Genomic DNA, 23550 nt, shown 5'->3' on the forward strand with positions numbered 1-23550 from the left:
GCAATGTCCTACCTGTCAATGAATACTTCAGCTTCAGCCATAACAACACAAGAGCAAACAATAGATACAAACTCAAGGTTAATCGCAACAAACTTGATTGCAGGAAATATGACTTCAGCAACAGAGTGGTCAATGTCTGGAATACTCTACCTGACTCTGTGGTTTCTTCCCCAAACCCCAAAAACTTTAACCTTAGACTGTCTACTATTGACCTCACCCCTTTCCTAAGAGGTCTGTAGGGGGCATGCACCAACGTGCCTACTGTCCCTGTCCTATTGTTTCTTTTATTTTTCATTTTTCTTATATGCATCCATGTATTCATAACTATGTTTTTACTTATACCTATTATTTTGTAAGCAATTGACAAAAATAAATAAATAAAACAAATAAATAAATAAATGTTAAAAGACAAAGTCATCTACTTATTACTTCATCTGTTGCAGCAATGTGTCTTGGTTCTTGAATGTCAGAATTTATTAGAGTTGACCAAGGCATCTTTTCTATCCTGCTCTATCGACTGGAGAGTTGGAGAGTCTGAGAGAAAGCCACTTAAAAAGACTAGAAGCATTTGAAATGTGGATTTACAGGCAGCTGTTATGTATAAATTGGGTTGACAAAATCAGAAATGAGGAGGTGATAAACCATCTGGGAAAGCCATCATCAAAACCATAAAAAAGTGAAAGTTTGAATATTTTGGACGTGATGCAACACCCGGAAAAATACAGCATACTTCATTAATCCTCCAAGGAAAGATTGAAGGCAAATGAGGTCCAGGCAGAAGAAGAACATCAAAAGGACTGATTTGGACAAAACTCAGCAGTACTTTTTCATGTGGCTGTTGATAAAAATAGGATCCCAACATGATCGCCAACATCTGATGACAAGAAAAAGGCATTTGAAAAGGTAAAAACAGGATATGTTAGCCAAGGCAAAACATTGCATCATTACATTCTTCTTTGGGATGGCCAATGACTATGTTTTCACACCTATGTGCAAAAAGTTGGAGACATGCTTTGAACAGTCAAGGGATTTTTCCAAAAAATACAGCCACTTTAATGCTCCAAGGAGGGATGATCTGCTTGTGCTAACATGCATTGCACAATACCCCTTTCAGCAAGACTCTTTGTCATCCCACAGATTAATCTGTTTCATTGTTGCCTTTAAACTGTTCATCTGCATTAAACAAACCATAAACACATCTTGTAAATGTACACCAGCTATCAAGTTTTCAAGCTTGACCACCTCTTCAAAAAGACCTAATGGTTAGCTCAGGGGACACGCAGAAGTTTACTATGTCCTCAGGACAAAAATCTAATGAAATCCAATCAATCTTTTAAATTGTGCAATAAAAACTTCAGAAGATTAAGCTTTGCCATTTGAAAGTGACATTGTTTTCCATTAAATAATGACACTCTTATTGCCCTAGTATACCAATGTCAAATTACTGCGAAGTTAAAAATAAAATGCTTCCATCTGGCATTATGTTACTGACTATTCTTTGCCGTTATGAAGCTTTCAATAGTCAACAAAGCAATGGGCTTCTTGGTTTTTCAAAATATTTCTTTTGCTAAGAAAAAAAAAAAAAAACCAACCCTGCTATTTGCTTCTTATTTGCACATTTTGTATTGGTTCTTTTCTCCTAAACCAGCAATGGAAGTTTATATTGCTAAAATGTTTTAAGTGTCTAACATGCACTGACTGAATTTTCCTCTCTTATATTTATTTGTTTGTTTGAAGAATTTGAAAATTGAATGAATTTGAAGCATTTCAACTGGTAGGCTTTTACCACTGATGTTACCCGATTTACAAGTTTATATGAAAGTCTGTATCTGATTTCAGATCAAATCTAGTCTTTAGATGAAATTTCCAAGCTAATATTACAGTTGCTGTACACTTATATGGTACTGGTTTAGATTGAATTATCTTCACGATAACCTCAACTTTATGAAAATTTATGCATTTTTTTAGTTTAATCTTCTCTGTAAACATAACATTTCTGCTGATTTTTTTTTTCAGCCATGCATTCTTCAAAAAGATCTCAGTGACATAGGTTATGTGGCTCATCCCCTTGAAGTGATAGGTAAACTTGATAAAACTAGGCTTTATTCAGTGGTGGGATTCAGCCAGTTCGCACCAGTTTGGGAGAACCAGTTGTTAACTTTCTGAGTCGTTTGGTGAACTGGTTGTTGGAAGAAATAATTAGGGCAGAGAACTGGTTGTTAAATTATTTGAATCCCACCACTGGATTTATTGTTGTCAATGTGATTTACTCACAAGATAAGAAGCACAAGTTTGCATCCAAGACACATTATTCAATCATTTCTCTAACACTAATTGAAACTGCACAGTCATTTGCAAGACTGGAAAGAAGAAAATTGAATTACGAAGTTGAGAACTTAATATTAGGCTACAGGTAGACATAAAATTACATAACAACCAAATGCCTTAGCAAGAGTTGGGGTTGAAATCTTATCATTTTCTGTAGGAATATAAGCCAAGGGCTATGCAATGTATGCGGAAACATTATGAAGTTCAAAAATAAGTAAGGTTAGTCTGTGCCCTAGTGAGCAATCCATTGACATTTACATCTGATAGGGGCTCTATTGAATGGCTCTATCCATGCTATCTTATGCTTTGTATGTGAAAGTATCTCAGGGAAGCTTATTTTCATGTAGGGAAGAGATATAGGGTGTATTCTGCAAAGCTACTCTTTTATGGAGATTCCAGTTTAATTTTAAAGTAGTAGAGCTTATTCCTTTCAGTTCACCATGACTGAAGGAATACCAATGAATTATTTCCTAATTTAAACAATACAGCCAAACGATGAACAGAGGTAGATGCAAGCATTTCGTATTGACTCATCAGTAGCCACATTACAATAACACGGTTAAAATCAGGGATGGCATTCATCCGGTTCTGACCAATCCTTGTGGACCATTAGGAAAATTTTTGACTGGTTCAGAAAACTGGTAGGGAATTTTTTTTACTGGCCCTGCCCACCCATCGGCCCCCACCCTTTGATCTCTGCCTCCCAGCAATTTGCTCCTTGCCACAAACAGCAAACAACCTACTTCAGTTTCAGCTTCAGCGCAAGCAGCTGATTGTTGGTTGAATCGGCCTCCTGACCATCAGCTGTTTCAGGCTGCAGGGATTACCATTGCCTATTGCCACCTCTGCGTGCCCCGTTCCATCCCATTTTTGACCTCCAGGCACCCCTTATTTGTCCCATTCTGATCCCCACTGCCCCAAAATGGGGCATGTGGAGGCCAAAAATGGGCCGTGTGGAGGCTGAAAACAAGGCACACGGAGGCAGCAATAGGCAATCACTACAACCAGAAACAGCTGATGGTCGGAGGCCAATCCAACCAACAATCAGCTGCTTGTGCTAATCAGACTGTGCTAAAACTGAAACTGAAACCGGCTGTTTGCTGTTTGCTGCAAGGAGGCAGAGGTAGAAGCAGGTTTTTTTCTTGTTTGATCACCGTGCGTGTGCGCGCAAGCATGCTATTGGTGTGTGCATCCACAAAGGGTGCATGTGCAAAGCAAGCTCTGAACTGGTAGGAAAAAAAAATTGAAACATAACACTGGTTAAAATCAGCCTCAAATATAAGATCGACCAAAAGCATTGATTAGATCTTATATTTGAGGCTGATTTTAACCATGGAATTGTAATGTAGCTACTGATGAGTCAATATGAAATGCTTGCATTTACCTCTGTTTGTCTTTTGGCTGTACTGTTTAAATTATTAAAAGGGACTAATTGTTTTACATTTCTTAATTATCTAGATTACATTTTTTGAATAAAGACCACTAAGCTGTTATTGGATTCACTGTAAAGCAATGCAGATTGAACCCAAAACAGAGCACACACACATGCACTTACACACACACATACACACACACACACAAAATAAAACTGATTATGCTATCAGTTAAAATTAGGCAAGTTCAGTTACACTTGAACTACTAATAATTCCATTGGAACCAGGATGTTCCTAAAATACACATGGACCCACTAATATAGGTCTGCTGTAATTATTAAGGATGGTACTTATAGATTACTAAACCTAAAGATTTCATGGAAGATGGGATTGTCTAATGAAGAACACATGTTTATCATCTTTTCCTGATGGATTCTTCATTCAACTCATCATGAAACATCAACTCCTAACTTTCATGTCTTTCCTAAACAAGGGAGGCAAGAAAGTAGAAAAGTGAAATATTGGTAGAATGCTCAAGAAAACTAATTGCACATCTCGGGTTGATGTCTCTCACAGGGACAATGAAAATTCTAGGAGCAAACTGAACTTTGAAAGAGGCTAGTTTAAGGGGTGCTGCAATATATTAGCTGTATTTGCTTCTGCAGCTACCTGGAGTAGAAGGTGAATCTTGCCAGTGTGAGAGTATATCTGTCCCTCTGTTCCTTTCACAACTCAAGAAGAGTTTCTTCTGAGTCTCCTTTTTTTTTTTCTTTAGCTATGGTCTAAGTTGCCTTTTATTTGATCCATCTCTTGGCTGCAACACTTTTCCAAAGTCATTTTCACATACCATGACAACCTGTGAGGTCTCCCATTTTTCATGAAAGATGTTGATGCAGATTAATTATATGGTCAACAGCCCTGAAAGTTGATCAACAAACCAGCACTGTCAACAAGAAACAAGGACATAGCCCTTTCTGCAGCAAAATCTTTTAATTATCCACCATCTCTTCTTTTTTCCCTCCTCAAAATAAACCAGAAGAGCTCAAATAACAATTTCACATAAACATTTTGAATTTTACTCCCTTATTTTGTGTAGCATACATGGAATTTCTCCCTATTTGAGCCATCTCTTGACTGCAACACTTTTCCAAAGTCACTTCATGTGCTATAGAATTACTGTGGCATGTTCTGTCTAAAGAATCTAAAATAATTATGACAAGATGAACATTTATCAGAAGATTTCACACATATCCCTGGGTTACTATCACATTTTGCCTCAGGTGAACTACACTTGGTAAAGGCAAGCTAAATAAATATAAGGAATCTGACTGGAAATAAATACCTATTTATGTAGGAAAATAACATGATGTTTTTTGCATAACTGAATTAAAAAGAGGTTTACAAAAATATTACTGTGTACTATAGTATAGCATTTTCTTATAATTGTTTTCCTTATCTCCTGAAAAATGCAAACAGAATGAATCCTATCTGGTTTCAACTATGTGTTTGCACTAATGAGTCTAAGAAACCATCACAAAAAAGAGCAGTATATCTATTTGCTTTTGCCAAATTCTTGTTAATCCACAGGCCCCCAAGCTGATAATTAACGGATTTGGAATGTGTTCCTAGTGAATTCAATTTGACACATTAAAGTTTATAATCCCAATGACCTCAATTATTAAGTGTGAGGCATGGTAAACACACTAATCCAAATGTCTGGTGTCTTAATTTCTACATAATATTCAAAAACTTAGTTAACGAACTGTGAACAAAGATTATCAGAATTACAAAATGTTCTTATCTTCCCTGAAGATAACAAATGATAAAGCAGTGCCTTTGGAAACCTTTAAAAAAAAGTTTTCAATAATCAGACAAAACAGTGCATGGAGTTGCTTTAAAAAATAGAAGGGTAACAGAGATAGCCTGAATATAAAACAAAAAAAAATAACAGAAAAAGAAATGACAACAGTGAAACAAGGTTAATGCTTAAGGGAATAAGGTGAAGATATTTTTATGATTTTATAAACAGATTTAATAACTTTTGATGACTGGCCTGAAAAATCTCCACCAAGGCATGACTATTGAGTCGACGTGGCTTAAAGTACTATCAAGTTTTGTGAGATAATTAAAGATGTGATGTGAAGTTTACACTTCTCCTCTGGAATGAATATTCATCTTGGGAAGAAAATAGTAAATGTAAAATTTATAAGCACCAAAAACCACATTCTAAAATATGTTTGGAGAAGCATTATAGTCTAACCACTGAAATGTGTATAATGCGAATTGCTGTCAAATTTTATGCATATGGACTCAAATGTAACTCCTGATACATCTAGCAATACTTAATGCTAAGTAACCATGTCTAAGAAGGCAGCTTTAGCAAGCTCTGATGAGGATATGAAGTTTCCAGCCATGAAATACAATCAAAAGCAAAACACAAGAGCTGCTTAAGCTCAGCAGCTGGTAGCCATTTTGACCTGTATAAGAGGTTACAGACATACAACAATACAGTAAGTTGACACTATATTTCAGAAACAAAATGAAACCATGAGAAAGAAGTCTAAGACTAGTGAAAATTATCAGTTAATCATTAGACTCTGCTGAAATAGAAAAAGATTATTTTGTTTTTTTAAGAAAACATAAAAACTAAAAATAAAGCACTTGTACATTTCTTGCCAAACATGCCCACATAAGGAGTGTGTCAGCAATCTAGGTGTTCTGATCAAGGCTTCCTGAGACACCAACAAACACACATAAAATCCAAAACTCTTTTATTTTAGTTCAATGGCTGTGAATTATTGTCATTCAGTGCCCGGAATGAGTCTTAACTGGTTATAATTAGTCCCAGGGACGTTTGCCAAAGTTCTTCAAGAGGCATCAGATAAGAATGCACCTTTTCTTACTTGAAGTGCTGCCAACGAATCAAGTCCCAATTAGTCTTTCCAAATCCAAATGGAGAACAAATTCACCACAGAGCTTTCAGAGTCCAAACTGATCAGAGCAAACAATATTGCTTCCTGCAAAGGTTTTCCTACCTTTATATCTTATGGGAGGGGCAATCACCTCCAAGCCTTACTCCCAAGTCACCCCTTTTGTCTTAACTGCTCTTGCCTTCTGGCAGCTCTGCTCAGACACACATTGGAACAGGCTCCTCTTGTTCTTCTGCCTTGCTGCTGCCAGATTCTGGATGCTCCAGAGTCAGCACATAACTCCCAGATGGTCCTGGCCCCATCTCTGTATCAGACACAGACCCTCATCCGAGTCCTCCCCAGACTCCTGGACTGGTCCCTGTTCTTCCCCATTGTCTGACTCTGCTGCTGTCTGCACAGGTTGCTAGTGAACCACAACACTAGGCTTGACCAACAGTACAATACAATAATACAAAAGAATACGAGACAGAATAGACCTGGAAGGGACCTTGGAGGTCTTCCAGTCCCACCCCCTGATCAAGCAGGAGATTCTATATATTTCAGATAAGTGGTTGTCCAGTCACTTCTTAAAAGTATCCAATGATGGAGCACTCACAACTTCTGAAGGCAAGTTTTTCCGCCAGATAAGTGTTCTCACTGTTAGGAAGTTCCTCCTTAATTCTAGGTTGCTTCTGTCCTTGATTACTTTCCACCCATTGTTTCTTGCCTGCCTTCAGGTGCTTGACCCTTTCTTCTTTGTGGCAGCCCCCTCAAATGTGGGAATACTGCTGTCATGTCATGTCTAGTCCTTCTTTTCTCTAGACTGGCCATATCGAATTCCTGCAATGGTTCTTTGTACATTTTAGTTTCCAGGTGATTATTCATCTTAGTTGCTCTTCTCTGAATTTTTTGTGGTATGGTGGCCAAATCCAGTATTACAGGTGTGGTCTTACAAGGATTATATAAAGCGGTATTAATATTTCACATGATCTTGACTCTATTGTAGAAATGTGATAATATAGTAAAGTTGTTCCTTGAAATTTCATGAGAATTTGCAAGATTGAAACATTCTCACAAGAAGATACAAGACAAGAATTTGGAGGCTGGGTAGATCAAAACTAAATGTGATTTGTCAATCTTGTTTGACTTGGACAGTCTTATTAATTGATGAATTGGTTCCCAGAAGATGTAAATTTGAGAAAACAGATCTTTCCAAGCTGACGTCATAGTTGCTAGGAACATTTGGGAAAACACAATCCCATAAAGATTCTAATCTACAGCAATTTAAATGTTGAAATGTCGCAGCCAGCACTTTGACCAAAGTATGTATCACTAACAAGGAGTTCTGGGAATTAAACACAGGTCATTAATAGCTGTTCATTAGACTAATTCCTTCTTCTTGGTCCCTGGAGATCCTGGGTTGACATGTTGTCTGAACCTCATTTGCTGCCCAAATGGGAAAAAGAACACATACCCTTTCCCAAGATATCATTAGTTTGACCTTGGACCAATACACTCACAAGTAGCTTTTCCCTTCCATTTAATAGCAAACCAGGAAAAATAACCATTTTCTGCCCTTTCAGAATGTCAAGCGCCAGATGTTTGAGAAATCCAGCTCCATCTGTTGCAATAGTAGGCTGAGGACTGAACACCGAGCCTCCAAATATTGCCTGAACTTCAGACCTGCAAGTCTTACTTCAGTCTTATGTTCTTCACTTTTGAAATAATGTTGAAGTAGCTGTCACACAGCAGTTAAAATTATCCAGCTAAAGGTTTGGTACTTTGTCATCATGCTGAATTGAAAGAGTGAAGTGAAAGAGCAACAAGAATTATTAGAGGGCCGGAGGATAAAACATACGAAAAAGAGTTGCAGCAATTGGGTATATCTAGTCTAATGAAAAGGAGGACTAGGGGAGACGTGATGGAAATGTTCCAATATTTGAGGAGCTTCTACAAAAATGAGGGGATGGGTCAAACTATTTTGCAAAGCACCAGAAGGCAAGACAAGAAACAATGGATGGAAACTAACCAAGGAGAGGAACATCCTCGAATTAAGGAGAAATTCCCTAATGATGAGAGTAATCAACCAGTGGAAAAGCTTGCCTTTAGAAGTTGTGGGTGTTTCATCACCTACCATCCCTGTCCTATTGTTTCTTTTATTTTTCTTATATGTATCCATGTATTCATAACTATGTTTTTACTTATACCCATTATCTTGTAAGCAATTGACAAACCAAATAAATAAATAAAATCTCTGCTTAGAACTACTGTGAATGTTGCTTTCTGTGCAGGAAATGTGTAAGGCTTTATAAAGATATATGTGTCAACACTAAAGCCCTTATAGAATCAGAAGAATAGAACTTAATTGTGCTTCCAACTAAATGGGATAGACCAATTGTAACATGGAGATAGTCAAAATACAAAAGGAAAAATTAAGTATTTCCAGGAATATGATTAGATATAGCCAAATGATACTTAAGAAACCATTTAATGCAACAATGTATTGCCATGAACTAATTCTGACTATCAGATTACTACTGATGATGATACATTTGCTCAAATTATAGCATGTAGGATAGAAAATTGATAATTTGCAGTTATTATGTGCAATAGGTGTCTTATTTTTAGAGATCTTCTAGCTATAATGTGTAGAACATCAGCACCCACCCACCCTCCTGGAGAATGAAATATTTTGGGATAGAATATTTCCCCTAAAGGAGAAATAGGGAAAATGTTAAGGGAGGCAGAAACCAGCCTGCCCCAAGCAGAAACTGAGGAGGCCAGAAATGGGCATTCAGAAAGACTGGGTCAGACAGAAACTCCACATAAGCAACAAGCCAAAGATTAACAAGATTAGCACAGACAAACACCTAGGATTTGCATTTCCCCTTTTGCCTATATAGCCAGCCATGACCCCTACATGACCCCATAGGGATCCAAATGGTATCAAACCCACCCACCCTCAACTCCATTCTGTCAGCTGCCCCAGAACCACACACTGCTGATGTTTGTGTTTCATCAATAAACCAACTTTCTTTCCAGTCAGTCTCTGTTTTATTCCCAGAGTGGACCTGGACCTGGTATTTTTCTTCCTACAAATATGCCTCTGAAAGTCACATTTGAGGAAAGGAAGGAAACATTGTGAAGGAAACATTGCACTCTAATTTTGATCAGAGAATTTCTTTGTCAGGTCTGGTAGTAGACTAGACCAGGGGTCCCCAACCTCCAGCCCATGGCCCAGTACTGGTCTGCAGCTCATTTGAAACTGGGTCGCACAAGCAGTGTGTGAGTGTGTGAGCCTGTGAAGCTCCATTTGTGCAAGCAATGTGCCTGCAAAATCATTGCCTCTCTCCCCCCACCACCCCTTCCACCATCATTGCTGTTGATCTGCAGAGCCAGAAAGGTTTGGAACCGCTGGACTAGATATGGCAAGTGACTGTTGATCAAACTGATAGCCTATTCTATCATCTTTTCGATCTTGGACATCTGGCATGCAAAGTTCTACATTAAATTAGGCTGCTGTTCTGACCTAGGCTTCACAAAATCACGAAGCAGACTCCTCATCCCGACAAAACTTCTCTGTGAATTCCTCTCATTCACATCCAGCAAAGTCCCAGCCAGGCTGATATCTTCCATGTGCAACACTGTGCCAGAAAATACCTGGTAAGGAGTCATGAATGAACTAATTGTCTCCTGCAAACACCATTCCCCTTTCACTCCTCTTTATTCCTTTAGTCCATTCACCATCCACCTGTACCTTTACTCCTGAGTTGACTCTTGTTCCTTAACTGTTCTCTTATCCTGGCAGCTCTGCACATGCACACATCGGGAACAGGCTCCAGCTATTCTTCTGCCTCACTGATCTCCAACTCCGAAGACAGTTGTTAACTGTCAGACATCCCTGGCCCCATTTCTGCCTCCGACATAGAGTACTCGCCAGAGCCTTCCCCCAGACTCCAGGACTGGACCATGTTCCCCCACAACCTCCTCACTGTCAGAATCCACTGGTGAGCCACAACAGCTACTTGTTTGTAGCCTAATTTGTTCTACCCCAATTCTCACCAGGAATCAGAAGAATTATGCCATTAAAAATTACTGTGAAGCTGACAACAGCAAGACTATTGTATGCACAAAAATGGAAGGACACTTCGACTCCCACCTTGGATGAATGGTTGCAGAAGTTGATGAAGTTGGCTGAAATGGCAAAATTGACCACTTTGATTAGAGAAAAGAACGTAAGTGTTTTCGTTTCCACATGGAGACCATTTCTGAACTTCGTGCTTGATGTGGAGAAGAATGAAACTCTGACTTTGGGATTTACCAATTAGACTGATAGATCTTTTATAGAAATGGCTTGTTTATATTATTATGAAAAAGCAAAAAGTTGTGATTTGATGTTAATGTTTTATTTTACTGCAACAGAGTCGGAAGAAAATGTTTCTTTTTCTTTTCTTTTTCTTACGTTTCGTCACTTCCTCTTTCCCTTCTCTCCCCCCCTCCCCCACCACTGTTTTACTATTTACTTTGTAATTTGTATTTTACATTACTTTATAACTCAATAAAAACGTTAATGATAAGAAATAGTATAAAACTACCTATACCCCCATTTTAAATCTGTAGCTGAGTTTTTTTGGATTCTTTTCTTTTTACTCGCAAATGAAGAGATTTAATTGACTATTGTTAGCTTCCTTAACGTGTTTTGGAGGAAATGCAAGATTTTTAAAAAATGTTTTCAATAAACTAAGCAAAATTATCTGAAATGAAACTCATAGAGAAAACTATTATTCTTATGAATTGGGGCAATAACAGTCTTAACTAAATTATCTAAATAGACATGTTTGTTGAAATGCATGGAATTAACTGAAAATAGTGCTTTAAATTGCTCATTTGGCAGGAGTGTTAACTACAGCTTTAAAAGTATTAAGAGCTAGATTCTTATTCCTTTGTTTGAGCAGCTGCACTCTGCAAATAAGAATGGTGTATTCATTTGATAAAGGAAAACAAACCCCTAGAATACTTGTTTTGTGAAATAATATTGAAATCACAAATACACACTTTACAAATGTTTGCATTCGTTAATTGCTTTTCCACAGACTGCAAAAGGTTGGATTACACATGCTTCCTCCCCCCACTCCCAGTGGTGTAAAACAGAAGTTAAACTGGCCACCCTGTTTTCTATTTTTGGTGTTGTAAGGTTCTGGTGATCCAATTTCTGTTTGCAACAAAATAACAGAATTGGAAGAGACCTTTGAGGTCTTCTAGTCCAACCCCCTCCTCAGGCAGGAGACCTATACCACTTCAGATGAATGGTTGTCCAGTGTCTTCTTAAAAACCTCCAGTGTTGGAGGCAAGTTGTTCTACGAATTAATTGTTCTCACTGCCGGAAATTTCTCCTTCATTCTAGGTTGCTTCTCTCCTTGACTAGTTTCCATCCATTGCTTTTGTCCTGCCTTCAGATTCTTTGTTGAACAAGTTGATCCCATCTTCTTTGTGCTTTTAGTATGGAATTATTGCAATAGCAATAGCACTTAGACTTATATACCACTTTATAGTGCTTTACAGCCCTCTCTAAGTGGTTTGCATAGTCAGCATATTGCCCCAAACAATTTGGGTCCTCATTTTACCCACCTCAGAAGGGTGGAAGGCTGAGTCAACTTGAGCCTGGTGGGATTTGATTTGCCAAATTGCAGGCAGCTGGCTGCAACAGAAGGAGTTTGTAGTACTATACTCTAAATACTGTGTCATCAAAGCTTTATAATTAGTATGAAAATAACCCATATAAAACTTTATATCAATAAGTCTACAAAATGTAGACTACTCCAAAATGTAGATTACTACTAGGGACATCAATTGCTCTTGCAACCTTCCAATCCTTGCAGCTCAGATAGGTTCCATCAGAGCAGAAGTGAGATAGAATGACCAGAAGATGTCCCTTCCTTCTTTAGCTTTTACTTAAAACAAGAGAGATTATCCAAGTGCAACAATGAGCCATAAACTGCCTAGTGTCCATTTATGGTGATTTACAATGTGTACAGTGGAGCCTTTTCAATGAGAGGTCCCTTCCCATGGAATAAAAATCCTAATTTTCCAAAATCCCAAATCTGATGAATGCAGATTCCTACAAGGGGCTAAGAGAAACCTTATGCAACACAAAAACATTGTACAAATGATGCCAATAATGCAATTGGTTTCATTTGCACAATGGCGACTTCGATATAATTAGGGATGGTAAGGAATCTCCAGAGAAAGAAGAAATTTATTCACTCTTGACAACTCTTCTATCCACCTAGAGAAGGAAAGAGATGGAGCTTGTGGAATCTCCTTTCTTATTTTGTTTCCATGCACGATTGCACCTCCGGTTTTAATAATAGGTGGAAAGGATCCATAGGAAGAATATAGAATAGAATAGAATGGAATGGAATGGAATGGAATGGAATGGAATGGAATGGAATGGAATGAAATTGAATGGAATGGAATGGAATTCTTTATTGGCCAAGTGTGATTGAACACACAAGGAATTTTTCTTTGGTGCATATGCTCGGTGCAAGTAAAGGGAAAAAAATACATTCATCAAGAATCATAAGATACAAACTTATTGATAGTCATAGGTTACTAATAAGCAAACAAATCATACTAGGAAATAATAAAAATAATATAAATTGTAAAGATACAAGCTGCACGGTTATAATCATAAGTGGGAACAGATAGGTACTAGGAAGAATGAGTGGAATAATAGTAGTACAGTAAATAAGTTGACAGTGTTGTAGGAATTAGTTGTTTATAGCAGAGTTTTGGCATTTGGGGAAAAAAATTGTCCTTGTGTCTAGCTGTTCTGGTGTGCAGTGCTCTAAAGCATCGTTTTGAGGGTAGAAGTTGAAACATTTTATGTCCAGGATGTGAGGGGTCTGTAGACTTTTCACAGCCCTCTTTTTTGACTCATGCAGTATATAGGTCCTCAATGGAAGGCAGATTTGCAGTTCTAATTATCCCTTGAAGTCTGTGTCTGTCTTGTTTGATTGCAGAGCCAAACCAGACCGTTATAATGGTGCAGGCTAGTTCTAGGCATATAACTAGTTACACTAGCGAAAAATGAAACCTCAAGTAGACTGGCAAAGCTAAGGCTTGCCATCTGGCACATAATCCTTTGCCATTGTTTGTCATTCCAAACTTTGGCCAACACAAAGGAAATGTCTCCTTGCTGATCTCTCCCAATGTTCTGAGGCTTTCAAGAGTTCACTGAGGAAATGGTGAATAGATTTGCTGACATGTAATATAGATGGCTTGAACTATTGTGTTTTTTGTTTTGTTTTTTGAAAAATTAGTGCAAGAAATATCCAAAGGAGGAGTTTTTGTCTGTAATGTTTTTTTTAATTAAAAAAGAAAAGGAAATGTGACTATATCACATTAATTAAGACGCAGATATTAGAAAGATTTAGAATTAATCCTTCCCTGTCACCATTCTGAGGGATATCAATCCATTCTTAATGACCCCGGTGATTAAGAATTTTTATTATATTTCCTTGGCCAGAAATTAATTCCAATTATTAGCCCTATAAAAGCCCAACAGATTGATCCGAGTAAAATATGGTAATCTTCTATGCAGATGCCACTCATCCTGGTGGGGCTGATACAACAAAATTGATGTGTTGAATGTTCATAAGAAATCTTCAGCTTTCACATGTCTGTAATTGAATCACAGAATAAAACATCATTAAAAGAATAGTTTGATGGCTGATTCTATCTTGATTTATGATGATGTTAATTTGTCATTTAACTCCTGGAACTGACTGTTCATAATCTCTGACATTCAAAAGGTTCTTTTGCTTTCCGTTAAAAAACAATATTACCAAATATGAAATTGTGTGACTGAATCTGTGTATGAGAAAAGAAAGAGAGACAATTCTATTTTCCAGAGCACCTATGGGCAGGACAAAAAGGAATGGGTAGAAACTAATAAAGGAGAGAAGCAATCTAGCACTTAGGAGAAATTTCCTGACAGAACAATTAACCCATGGAATGAGTGACCTCCAGAAGTTGTGAATGCTCCAATAGTGGACATTTTAAAGAAGAGATTAGATAACCATTTGTCTCAAATGGTATAGAGTTTCCTGCCTAAGCAGGGAGTTGGACTAGAAGACCTCCAAGGTCCTTTCCAACTCTGTTATTCTATTCTATAATCCGAAGGTACAGAAATATGTATTTCCCAATATTCGTATGAGAGGAAAATATTTTTCTTCTCTTTTCATTTTGCTCCATGAATTAGCATGGATCAGAAATTACAGCGCATCAACTAATGAAGGAAATTCTATTTCTAAAAAAATAATGGTGCCCAATATGTAATACACTTAACGTTATAACATTAAAATTAGCATCAAAAACTAAGGGAGATGATCTCTTTTCATTGCTTTTCTTACAGTACTTTCTTGTCCTCTGTGTTTTTCAGCATTGAGGTGAAATCAGATTGAGAAATAAAGAGAATATAAAGTGCCAACTTCACTTCCACATTAGATCTTTTTTTTAAAAAAAAAAAACAGCTCCCGTTTTTATTTTCCCTCAGCATAAACTTGAACTGAGAGGGGTGACATGTAAATTTAATAAATAAATTTTAAAATAAAGTGAATGCAATTGTTACCCATCTATGGCCTTACAGTCTACCTTGACTTCAGATTAGGGTATTCATTCATTTATTTATTTCCCAACTTTTATAAATAAGACAACCAACGTATTCAACATATATTTCTCCTTCTGTTCTCTCCACAACAACAACCCTGTCAGAGATTAACTAGCTGAGAGAGATTAACTAGCCCAACAATCACCCATCTAGAACTCATGCTCTGTTGCTTTCTAGCCTGATGCCTTGATTTAATCACTAGACCAAACTAATTGTCTCTCTATATAAAGAAATTGATTTTGAGAGTTTGAACCAATGTGGACGCTATTCACACACAAGGACGTCCATTTTAAATTGAGCGGAACCAAACCGACTCAATATCTACATTCAACTTTATTAAAAATGTAAAATTAGTCCATGTACTGTTTTTTAAGTGGTTGTTTGATTCACATCCAGCTTTTTTAATTAGTTTGATCATTATTATCATTCTAAATACTATCTCATTTATTTAAGGATCCTTTCCCCATCTAACTTCCCCCAAATTCTATGTGGATGTCTTTGGGATTTGAGGCAAAATGTTAAACTGTTTTTTTCCTCAACTTTTAATTCAATTTATTTTTTAAAATGTTTTTTCTGATCTTTCAGAATATTTGCTAGCTTAATGATTACATATATTTGCCCATTTTACATTGAATTTACGGTTTTAATTTCAGATAACAATTTTATTTCAATTTCATGAAAAGTTAATAATAACAAAAAAAAAACCAATAATAATGTCAAACTTTGGGTTTATCATAGGAAATAAACATAATAATGTGCCTCCCCACTGATGAAAAAAAAAATGCTATTTGTTATGAGAATTAAAAAGATCGGCACTTTGGGGTAACTGTTTTCTAATGAATTATTCTAAAAGAAGAGGACAATGTTCATAACATTGAAAATTACATCAAATCAACCTTAGTTGTTTAACATAAACAGGTAAAGGACATTATGCTGCTTATGAAATTAGATTTCCTTAATGGATTCAAGGAGCATGGTGAAAAAAATCATTTTAGAATTTATTGGTAGTTGAATATGGTACTTTCATTGGTAAATAAAGGAGATGCCCTATGTAAATTTGTAATGAGCCATTAAAAAAGGTCAGAAAACCAAGTTTGTTAAAGCTTGAACATAATCAGAAAAGAAGAAATGCATCAGCCAAAAGAGAGGGCATAAATGTTCATAAAAGTGTTCTATGTAATTGGAATATAAAGGGTAATTTAAAAACACTTACTATTACGGGAACATAATGTATCTCTTGGGGAATACAGTGACCAGTGACTTTTCTGCCTACCCAAGAAGACACTGCAGATGCTAATCATTAGTAATTTCCTCCTCCTCCTCCACCTCCTCCTCTTTCTCTTCCTCCTCCTCTTTTCTCTTCCTCTTCTTTCCTTCTCCTCCTCTTCCTCCTCCTCTATCATCAATTCTGGGTAATATTTCTTTGCAAGGAAAATAAAAATGCTTTGTTTCTGATTGTTACCTTTGGCTCTCTCCCCTTCTTTTCTTTTTTAGCATTCATTAAGGCTGTAGTTCATCTCTCCATTATTATGATGATCTAAAAATGATTGGAAAGCAGGTTTGGTGTAGTAATTAAGCCAGAGGTGGCAAACCCGCACCCCGTGGGCCAGATGTGTCACACACTGGCCATGCCCACCCCTGGTTTAGCAAAGGGAGGGAAGTTGTGATACATCACGTGTTGACATCATGAGTTTGACACCCCTGGATTACAGCATCAGTTTAGAGACCAGGAGACTGTGAGTTCTACTCCCATCTTGGACACAAGCTATATAACCTTGGGCCACTAATTTTTCTTAGCCTGGGAAGGAGGCAATGGCAATCCAATGGTGGTATTCTACCAGTTCAAACCGGTTCTGGTGAGCCAGTAGCAGCGATGAGCAGCAGACACCGAACCAGTTTTCTCCTCCGCTCTACTGTTGGGCCCACCCACCCACCTGGGCTCCCATACTCACCTTTATCCACTGAATTTGAAGTGCAGCTGCTTTGCACACCACAGAATAGCTCTGTACATCAGCTGCTGAAGCAACCGGGATCATGCAGGCTTGCAGGAGGGGAATTAGAATGCCTCTGTGCCTGTGCAAACACCTCTGCACCTGTGCAAAGTGTGCGTTTGGTGCACCTGTGCACACAAAGTATGTGCACGCATGCAAAGCACGCCCACCTAGCCATGCCCACTGAACCAGTGGCACAAATATTTGAATCCCACCACTGTGCCAAACCATTTCATAAAAACCAGAAAACTTCAGGGACTTGGCCCTGTTAGTCTCCACAACCTTCTGTGAAATAGCCCACATGAGCCTGGTAGGATCAAGCTCATATTCTGTGCAAAAAAATTTGGTATTATAGTGTCAGCTACTTGGTTGTGCTGCGCAGTGTATGCTGTTCCTGCCTGCAACTTATATCCTGATACTATAGTTTGAATATCTCTAAGGCCTCTCTACACTGTCTGCACCTTAGGTTCTGCCCAGTATGGTAGATCTTTGCTTGTACAGATCTGGTACTTAGTACCTTTTTTCGCACTGCTGTGATCTGTGTCTTTTAACCCATCTCTATCCAGTCATTGGTAGGATTGTGCTATGTCTGCCACCTTAGCTACCTATCAGTATTACATCATAGGCAAAGTCCTCTTTCATCATGGTACGTCCTCTGCCTGATCGTCTTCCATGTCTGCTGTTGCCTCTCTCTCTCTCTCTCTCTCTTTTTCTTTTTCTTCAACACCTTTTTTCTCCCTTTTTTTCTTACACTTCTCCTTTCCTCTTTTATTTTTCCATCTATTTGCTTTTGTATTTTTTGTATTTTATATTATAAACTAATACAACTGTAAAATAGTAAAAAAAATGTATTGTTACAGCTGTCAGCACCACTGTGTTGTTATAGCCTATCTTGTATGATACATGGACAAATCAAATATATTGTCGAGCCTGAAATTGACATATATGCAGCCATTCCTTTTCTTTCATTCTCTTTGCTGGTGCAAGTGGGGAGGGTTTCGGGCTCATCATATTCTTAAGGTGAGAGGTGGTTAGATAGTCAGGATTGTTTCCGCTCAGTGACTTTCTTTCCCATGGGAACAGAGGCTGCCTCTGATGAGATCTGGAGGTAGAATTTGAAGACATTGGGAAATGTTGATTTCTTTTTGTTGGGGAATGTGACTTTTATGGGGTGTTTCTGACTTACAATACTATGTGGTGTAATTCTGGTTTGTATCAGATCTGGAATTACAACAGACTTTGCCAATTTCATGCTTACCTGAATAAAAGAAATTTGTTTTGGAAGATGGACTTTGCTCATTTCTTTTTCAATGGGTTTCATCATTTGGTATCCTGACATATCTATCTATCTATCTATCTATCTATCTATCTATCTATCTATCTATCTATCTATCTATCTATCTATCTATCTATCTACACATAGCTACATAGCCACCAGAGGTGGTATTCAGCAGCTTCTGACCAGTTCTGGAGTACCGGTAGCAGAAATTTTGAGTTGTTTGGAGAACCAGCAAATCCCACCTCTGACTGGCCCTGCCCTCATCTATTCTCTATCTCCCGAGTCCCAGTTGATTGTCTGGGTATTCTTTGGTTGCCCTGCACAGGAGAACAGAGCTGGAAAGCAGGTTAGTGGCGTGGGGAGGGAATGGGGATTTTACAATATCCTTCCCCTGCCAAACCCTCCAAGCCATGCCCACAAAACCAGTAGTTAAAAAAAAAATCAAATCCCACCACTGATAGCCACTATATGTGTGTGTGTCTGTCTGTCTGTCTGTCTCTGTGTTGTGAAAGATGAACACCAACCTCACAAAAACAACCTCATAATTGTTACAAAAGCTATGAGTGGTGCAAAAAGGCATGGAAAGATACATGCTTGGCATTACAAGGCAAAATAAAAAGGCCTGCACATGGCTTAGAAAACAAATGAAAGTATACAATGTCATCAAGAGAGTGAAAGAGTTGAAATGGAAATAGGCTGGTCATATAGAAAGAAGAACTGATGTTGAGTGGACCAAGGCAGTCATAGAATGGATCCCATTTGATCAAAAGTGTCCATAAAAGGGACCTAAAATAAGATGACACAATGACATCAGCATGTTTTGTGAGCCCAATGTCAAAAGAAAGTTTAGGACCATATTGGTTAAAAAGATGCAGAAGAAGCCTTAATCCTGCAGTGGATAGGCAATAGCTCATATCATATATTTGTATTTGTTTTTGTATTTATTTACTTCCAGGATTGGAATAAATGTGTTCATTGGATTTTGTGTTAAATTGTGGGGAAAATACTTCCCCTCCATAAAGGAAATACTGAAATTTGCATACACCATTACTGTAGAATGGAAGGGAAAGAATACCTACTCACAGAGAGGCATATAAGTGAAGCAGATTACTACTGTCAATTAAACCTAATTAAATTCAAGTCTATCATTAAAATAACATCAAGTGGAAATCACCTTCATTAGTACTTAGCTTTATATAAACACCATATTCTATAAAGCTTTATATAAACACTATTTTCAAATGTTACCAGCTTGTAAATCTGTGGCTTCATGAATAAACAAAATTGCTGGCAACCAATTTTATAAAAAGTTATGTTAACAGTGATACAAATACAGCCATTGTCCTGCCAAAAACCAAAGACAATCATATCCCACTGGAATGCAAAAAAAGCAACAGACTGATAATTTTTACTTAATACAGGCAGGACAATACAGATCGATATTTTGCCAAGTGGTTTATATAGATGTGTTATGCTGAAACCAATCTGGATCGGTCACTGGATCCAGGAGCTCAGAAAATAAAACCTCTGTTCCCAATGACCATCCCAGATTGGATCCTGCAGCATTATCCTAGAACATGTATATTCACCTTCATTTGTGAGACATGTAATCAAGTATAGCATAAATAATCATAGTTCCATGGTCAATCTACTTTAGGGATCTTTAAAAATCATCTCACTCCCCAGCCCTAATTTTAAGGTTTTTTTTCCTATTTCTATCAGTTGTTTACTCCTATTATTGCAAAATTCCTCTTGATAATTCTAGCATAAAAGTCCAGTGTTAATTGCGGGGCCATTGTGCTAGAATATCTTGATGGACGAAAGAGGGTGAACCATATCTTGGTTCCTTTCCTGTGTAACCTTGCTATATATTCCCTGACTTTACATAATTGGATACATCATGCTCTAGAGCTGGCTCAGAAACAAGTTTCAGTCCATATTTATTGCAACGGGCAACATAGTACAATTGGCACTGATTTAGGTTGGCCTAAAAAAATTGTGATTCCTGAAAGGATTCTATGAAGAGGAAATTTGATCAATTAACTGCGATAGGACCAAAGTTAAAGTCTTGAAAATATACAATATTGTGGCTTTTGCAAAACTGGCCATGACATACAACAGGTTCAATGTCTATGGAGATTCTCAGTCATCCAGGTCATGGTTGTCCCAAAGGTGCTTTTTTTCGAGAGGCAACTGGACTTTTTGGTTTTTCTTTGAAGATATTTCACTTCTCATCCAAGTCGCTTCTTCAACTCTTAGATGGGAAGCAAAATGTCTTCAAAGAAAAAAATGAAAAGTTCCATTTCCTCTCGAAAAAAGCACTTTGGGGACAATAGGTCCGATATTCAAATATCCCTAAACAGCTTTCCAAGTTGTGGAAAACCAAACACATATCTAGAGAATGCCATACAGAAAGGACAGGAATCACATTGTCTCTTCAAGCCTTTAACAGTGAGTCCTGGACTCACGATTATAGCTTTCTGTTGCTAAGGGACACAACTGAATTTTTCCTCCATTTTATGACCATTCTTGTCTCAGCTGTTAAGTCAATCACTACAGTTATTAAGTTAGTAACCTAGTTATTAAGTGAATCTGGCTTCTCCATTGACTTGGTTTGTTAGAAGGTCACAAAAGGGGATCACGTGACCCTGGGATTATGCAACCATCATAATAAATATGAGTCAATTGTTAAGCGTCTGAATTTTGATTACATGACCAGTTGAACTGACTGGCTGGCCATGCCTACCCTCCCTCCCAGCAGTCTCCACATGGCCCATTTTGAATGCAGGTAAGTGCAGGATCCATGTGGAAGCTCTGGGACGGTAAAAAATGTCCCTCCCAAAAGTTCCAGTAGGCCATGCCCCCCATGGCTATGCCCACACAGCATCCGGACAGAAAACCAGTTGTTGGGATTTTTGAATTCCACTCCTGGTTATATACCCAATCAGCAATTAACTATTTCTAAATCCAGTCAGCTCAATCTCTGTATTTATACCAAGAGAATCTTGTACAAATCCGTTATTAGCACTTAGCAATAGCACTATCTATCTATCTATCTATCTATCTATCTATCTATCTATCTATCTATCTATCTATCTATCATATTTATATGGCTAGCCATATCACAAAACATGATGCTAAGGTGATAATAAAAAATAGCAATAGCACTGAGATTTACACATCGCATCACAGTGCTTTACTGCCCACTCAAAGCAGTTTACAGAGTCAGCATATTGCCCCCAACAATCTGGGTCCACATTTTACCCACCTCAGAAGGATGGACGATTGAGTCAACCTTGAGCCTGGTGAGATTCGATCTGCCAAACTGCAGTAGGGGTAACTTGCAGTACTGCACTCTAACCACTGCACTACCAAGGTTCCTTATTGATGGATCACCAATCTTTAAATTTTGGAGAAATATATCTCAGGTACCACAAGGTGGCTCAAATAGTGTACACAATGTTTAAACTCTATGGTGGTTTAATAAATTGAATTATTGGATAATAAAAGTTTTCTACCTCATGGAATTATTTTTTTTTCTGATAAATTTATTTGCAGGTGGGATACCTCCATTCTGCACAAGTTGGATTGCACCAGCTACTCACAGGAAGTTATATTCAACTTAGGTACCAATTGTGCCAAAACCAAGCTGTACAACATCTGTTCAGTTTCTTTAGGATATTCAGTTATTGTCCAAATCACACTTCAAAAAGTAGAGAAGTGCCTAAATGCCATGCGTGTAAGCCAGATAATGTTTAATAGCATTTTGTCTATAAATTTTATATGACTATTGAATTACTATCATTTTAATATTAAATATTACTTTAATACTGATGGGTGTTTTTGAAATATTCATGGATTGATATTTTGGCCTGTACCAAATTCTCAACTTATTGCAACAATAAATTACAGATTTATAAATGAGGATCATCAACAAGTAGCATGTTTAATGGATAGTTCCAATTAGCTGCTGTCAATCAGCTGAATACAGTTTGGTTCTTACTGACTCGGAGTTAGGTAGTCTGAGCTCCAAAGTATTTCTTTTTGACCAAGAATTTCTCAACTCTTTTTCTCTCCTTGATGGATAGGCAAGGGAGAATGGAATAGCTAGAATAAATAGCTTTTAACCCTGTTTAAGTGTTACCAGGAAAAATACGGTTCCTCGAGTGAAATAGCAGACTTTACAACAATAGCAAATGAAAACATTGAAGTGCCAGAAGAAACTATGGGATGTTGATCTGTATTGCCACAATCCATCAACAGCAGCTATTCAAGACAATCAAGATTTGCCTGGGTGGACAAAATGTCAGAACAATCTCATGAAAAAGAAATTAATGAGAGACAGCTCACACTTGTTTGCAAGCGACATGCCTCTTTTCTTCACAGAAACACAATACTGGATTGAACAGTGTTAACAGAATAACAGAATTGGAAGGGACATTGGAGATGATCTAGTCTAACCCCCTACATGAGCAGGAGACATATACCCCCTCAGACAAATAGCTGTCCAGTCTCTCCTTGAAAGCCTCAAGTGATGGGGCACCCACAACTTGTATAAAAAAAAAGAGGTTGATATTCAAGAAAGAGTGCAGAGAAGAGCAACACAGATTATTAGGGTACTGAAGGCTAAAACGTATGAAGAACAGTTGCAGGAACTGGGCATGGCTAGTCTAGTGAAGAGAAGGAGAACCCCTAGCTAAGATTCTGCACAGTTCGGAGAACCCCCCAATCCCACCCCTGGTTGGCCCTGCCCCTCCCAGGAGTCCCCATGCAGCCTGTTTTGGAGACAGGTAACTGTAGGGTGCGCATGAAGGCTCAGAGAGGGTGAAAAATGGGCCTCCCAGAAGTTTGGGAAAGCCGAAAATGGACATGTTTCCAGCTTCCAGAGAGCCTTCAAAGCCCAGGGAGGCTGTTTTCGGCTTCCTGGAGGTTCAAGGAAAGTCTCCAGAGCCCAGGAAGAGCTAACACCAGCACCTGTCATGGTGCAGGAGGCCGATTA

Source organism: Pseudonaja textilis, chromosome 8 (genome assembly GCF_049901715.1).
Source record: "Pseudonaja textilis isolate UNSWEBS1 chromosome 8, rPseTex1.2, whole genome shotgun sequence".
NCBI classification, from domain to species: Eukaryota; Metazoa; Chordata; class Lepidosauria; order Squamata; family Elapidae; genus Pseudonaja; species Pseudonaja textilis.